The sequence below is a fragment of the Chrysochloris asiatica genome, unplaced genomic scaffold (genome assembly GCF_000296735.1).
Source record: "Chrysochloris asiatica unplaced genomic scaffold, ChrAsi1.0 scaffold00210, whole genome shotgun sequence".
Taxonomy (NCBI): domain Eukaryota; kingdom Metazoa; phylum Chordata; class Mammalia; order Afrosoricida; family Chrysochloridae; genus Chrysochloris; species Chrysochloris asiatica.
This window is the reverse complement of record NW_006408728.1, coordinates 2,497,530-2,503,131: the sequence shown is the minus strand read 5'-3', so window position 1 is coordinate 2,503,131 and position 5,602 is coordinate 2,497,530. Positions and strand designations below refer to the sequence as shown.

The 5,602-nt window shown below is 38.0% G+C and overlaps 1 pseudogene; it reads left to right on the top strand.

Annotated features, from left to right (window-relative positions):
* Window positions 1-3,327: 3,327 nt before the first annotated feature.
* Window positions 3,328-4,176, top strand: LOC102824658 (annotated as a pseudogene).
* Window positions 4,177-5,602: the final 1,426 nt, after the last annotated feature.

Sequence of the window (5,602 nt, the reverse complement as noted above, 5' to 3'; positions counted from 1 at the left end):
CTTTTCCGAGGATTATTCCTTCTGATAACAAGTCCAAAGAGATGAAGTCTTGTCATTCTTGCTTCCAAGGAGCATTTGGGCTTCATTTCTTCCAAGAGAGTTTTATTCATTTCTCTGGCAGTCCACAGTACGTTCAATATTCTTTGCTAATGCTGTAATTCAAAGGCATCAATTCTTCCTTCTTCATTGTCCAACTTTAAAATGTACAGGAGATGACTGAAAATATATCAGTACAGGAGATAATAACTTCAGGATAGAAGTTACTGAACTATGAGATCAATACTTAATGCTGATTTTATCTTTTATAGCCAACAGCACCAAACCAATAAAAGCAGTTACTTTTTTTTATTAAAATTTAAATGCTCAGATTCTCACAGTGAATAGTTTGTTAGGCTTTCATCAAGAAACAAGAGATGGTTGAGAAGGTGAAAACTGGGCATCTGCCAGTAACTACTCAATAGTAAGTAAGAAAACTATATGATAAATTAGTGTCATGAATTGAGTTGTGTCTCTTTAAAATATGTGACAACTTGATTCCCTGTAGTATGTGGTTAAACTCCATTTTGTGATCTCATTAAATTATTCCACTTTGTGATATATTGTAAATTCTAATCTCTATATGTTTACTGAGGAGTCCTGGCGTGGTGCTGTGGATTAATGTGCTAGACTACAAAGCTGTCTTGAACCTCAAGATAGGTGGTTCAAGCTCACCAGTCACTCCTTGGAAACCCTATACAGGGTCACTATCCATCAGAACCGACTCGATACACTTAACAACAACAACAACATATGTTAATTGGAGTCCTTGTGTGGCACAGTACAATAAACTCTGGACTGCAAGTTCACTGGTTCAAACCCATTAGCCATTCCTTGGAAACCCTATACTGGATTTGACTCATAAGGCATTTAACAACAAAAACAACATATGTTAATGAAGCGATATCACTATAGAGTTTATCTTAAGTCACAAGCTGACAAGAGGGTATGACTCCAGTGACACCATAACTCCTGTTATACCTAGGATGACACTTCAAAATAAGAACTAGACTGCTGACTGGTCAGTGATTCAAATCCACCAGCTGTTCCTCTGGAACCCTATACATGGGCAGTATGAGTGGAACTGATTCAAGGACACTTTAACAACAACTTTACTCAAGCCACACCCTTGCTTGAGTCACACCTTTTGTATTATAAAAGATAAAAGGAGAGAGAAAGAAGCAAGGTGAAAGAAGGACCTCACTACTAACAAGAAAGAAGAGCTGGAAACAGAGGATGTGCTATGAATCCAATGTCCCTGACAGAACCTTTTATGCCCAGAGGAAGATTGATGTCAAGAGATGTGGAGATCCCCAAGGAATGATGGGCCAATAGATGTTGAAAGGAGACAGGGCCTTCTCCCAGAAACAGAGAGGGAGGTCTTCCCTTAGAACTGCCACCCTGAATTTTGGCTTCCAGCCTCCTACAGCATAAGAGAATAAATCTCTATTTGTGAAAGTCATATACTTGTGGTATTTTTGTCACAGCAGGATTAGATCATTAAGACTGCCAGTTATCTGAGTTGCATAATACTATGTCCTTCAAATATTTGCCACAAATATGATTATTAATAATTTTATCCTTGTGTTTGTATATAGATAGACTTTCAGCTAAGTTTATTCTTTCAGATCATGATCTGGATTCTTTTTCAGAGTACTAAGACAGCATCTTCTTCTTATTAAGGTAGAGGATACTCTATATAAAGTAGTAATTTTATTTTTCTCTTATTAGATAAAGATTTTGACCCAACCTTGGATTACATCAGAGGTGAGTGGAGAAATTCTTTGTTTGATGCTCTTTAGTCAGACATTTTCGTTATGGAAAATTTGTTCCAGAAACAATGGTAGCAGGGAAATATTTGTTTATTGTCATCATCCAGCCCCAAATCCAAAGTGTCTATTAAAGATTACTAATGTTAGAGACAAAACATTAACTATCCCACAGCCTAATATGAAACTGAAGTGCAGAACACACTTAAAATTATTCACTTTCCTTATTTCTCTTTCTCTGAACCAAGGGCATGGCAGTCTTTCCCCAAGGCACAGTATTTGTGTTTCCATAATGACTTTTCTTTGTTCCAAGCTAATTGCTTTAGAATACTCTGCTACATTTTGCATTTTTATGGTCCTCTTGATAAGGACCTGGGATAAGATGGAAAACACTTAAAACTCTGTCTGGCACATGGTAAGCACTCAATATATGTTTGCTATTATAATTATTATTTGACATTCTCTGTGACTAGTTTGTGAGAATCTATTAATATCCCATCTGTACACAGGGTTGATAGGTATGTGCAACTTAGACATTGGCTACCTAAAATGGGGGAGGGGGCTATAAAGGCACGAAGTAGCTGCCTTACAAGTTTTCAAGAGGGAGTTTAGTTTCAGAATGTGTGGGGAAAGGTTGAATCCCCACTGAATAGTTTTCATCTTGTTTAGGTGGGTCTGGTAAAGGGAGATGGGGATAATATTCTCATGATTCAATACTGAGTAATTGTTATCTTGACGAATTGTGATTGTCACTCAGTGCATAATAAAAGCATTAAAAATAATCTATGTAAATAGAGTAGGTGGAGAGTTGGATTCTGAAAGTGCACAATACAATTTAAACAAATGCAGGAACTTCTGAGAAGATGGCAAGTTCAGAAAGATAGGTTTTGAATCTCCCAGGATCTTCCTACTAAAATAGACAACAAAACCAAAGGGCCACAACAAAATTAGGTAACAAAAGCACCTGGAAAGTGATCAACATAAAATTTGAGATGGTTGTTTAATTGAAAAAAACCTGTTTTCCTGTGAAATTAAGAAGCTTTAAGTTTTGATGGTGATAGTGTAGTAGGTAAAGACTATATTCTCTGGTAAGCTAATATCAATGGTCAGGAAGTAGGGGGTGTTCATAATGAATAGTATGGTGGTGGTGGTGATTGTGTGCCGTGGAGTCAGTTCCAACTCATAGAGACCCTGTACAGGGTTTCCAAGGCTGTAAATCTTTATGGGAGCAGAAAGCCTCATCTTTCTCCTGCAGAACCGCTGGTAGTTTTGAACTGCTGACCTTGCGGTTCGCAGCCCGATTCATAACCACTACGCTACCAGAGCTCCTTAATGAATAGTATAAGCTTACTAATTACCTTATAAATGTGTTCTAGTTATAAAACAAAGATTGAATGATAAGTAAAATATTTTTTTAAATAAACACAACCCTCCCGCCCAGGGCGAAGATGAAGTGTTAATGCCATTGTCAGGGAGCCAAAGAGCACTCGCACAGGGCTACTGCACACTGACTGGCCGCACCATGAGACTCCTCCCCTGCCTGCTTCTACTTCTTCTGTTCATGTTCCCCGCCACCATTGTACTCAGAAGCAGCCCTGGAGCCTTGTTAGCAGTGGCTCAAGATCTTAGAGAGGAAGAAGAAACAGTTGATAATTGAAGATGAGAATGATAAAGCTAAAATGGAAGAAGATGATCCCACAGATTTGACAGAAGATAAAGGGGAAGAAGATTTATCTGGTGAACCTGAAGCTTCACCAAGTGCAGATACAACTATCCCGTTTGTAAAAGAAGATTTTCCAGCAAATAACATTGTGAAGTTCTTGATAGGCTTTACAAACAAGGATACAGAAGGTTTTGTTGTTGAATCGCTTTAAGTCTCATCCCGTTACCCTCAGGACTACCAGTTTTATATCCAGAATTTCACAGTTCCTTCCTCTGAACACTGTAGTGCCCCGCCAGAGACAGGCAACTTTGTAGTACTCCTTTTTCCTGCAGAGCCCATGGGTGGGCGACCCTTTGGTCTTGTTATGAATCTGAACTACAAAGATTTGAGCGGGAAAATAGTCTAAGATTCTGTGTTTAATCAAAGAGTTACAATCATTGAAAGAGAGGACGGATACGATGGAGAAACAATATTTATGTATATGTTCCTTGCTGGTATTGGGCTGCTGGTTGTCATTGGCCTTCATCAGCTCCTAGAATCTAGAAAGTGCAAGAGACCCATAGAGAAAGTAGAAATGGTATGTCAAATCAGGATAATGTTGATATGAGTTGGATTCTTCAGGAAACTTTGAATCAGATCAATAAAGCTTCTCCAAGACAGTTGCCCAGGAAACAGGCACAGAAGAGATCAGTGGGATCTGATGAGTAAATGTTCTTTGTGCAACAATTCAGTCTTTACTTAACCTGCCCTAATGTTTTTCCACCTGTTGGGAATTAATGCAGAGAAGCCATATCAACATAGAAGGCATCTACTCCTTATGTGTGGACTGAGCAATCAGAGCCTATGGCAATAATATTGCTGAAAGTGCACTGCATTCGTTTTTCTAAAGTAACACATTTGTTTTGTTTTGTTTTGCTTTTCAGACCATTAAAATCTATGTGCATGCATGAGTATGTATGTAACCAGAATCATTGTTGAACTACATGAAGCAATCCTTTAGAATACTATTGTTTCATCTTTATTGGCATTTCCTGATTCCCCCACTCACCTCCAAATTCAGTGACTATTCTCCCAATAGGATTATAGATGCCGCACCTTAGAATGGTAAAAGAAACCTTTCTTCTCTAGAATAATTCAAATCCCCTTTGATGGCACAAGTTCACATTTTGTCATCATTGTTGTTGTTTTACAAGTAGTATTCTACAGGCACATATAGGAATCACAGTTTTTTAGCTATAGGAATATTTCGATACTTTGCTGCTGTTTACCATAATGCATACATTAAGGAAACTTCTCCAATGAGCCTGAGGAGTTTTGGAACCTTTAGTAACAAAATTGTGAAACATGAAAATTCTGCTGACTTTGATGTCTAAAACCCCATCTCACCCAACTTTTCTAACAGACAGGAATGGTACCTCTGCAGACTGAGTTGTGGTGTTGGCCCTTGTTTTGTTTTCAGCCCGGAGGATAGCACTGTGATGATTATTAGACCTACTCAGTGTTTGTTGTTGTTGTTTAAAGGAGTATTTTTCTCTGTTTAATAAAAACCTTGCTTTAAAATAAATAAATAAGCACAAAAAAATTTAATGTAAGAAATGAGCACCATTGGCTGATAATATCCCCCAAGACTCAAACCAACATTATGAATGTACAGTAAAGTAGTAAATGTGGTCACTAATCAAATACTCATGATATTAAATGTTAGATCTCCACTGTGATCAATGGAGAGGTGCATGGTGATAGGACAATTAATAGGATAACAAAATCAGTCCAAGGTATTGGGAATGGCTTATTTAAGAGAAAAAAAGTGATATGTTAACTAAAATATGAATGATGAATGAAGTTTAAAGTGGCAAAAGACTAGGGGAGGGGAGCAAGGCACAGAGGACAGAACCTGTAGAGAGACCATGAATTAGGAAGGAGAGTGGACTATTTCAAGACCCAAAGAAATCCAGTATGTCTGGTGGATGCAGAATAAAGAAGGGTGAAACAGGAGGAAAAGCCAGAAAATAGAGAGGCAACCACATAATTTATTGTCCAAACTGGATGACTTTTGAGAGTGAAAGGGAAGTACTAGCAATGTTTATACTAGAACAACAGGTGGAAATTGAAATGCTGGGGCACCCTAATTATA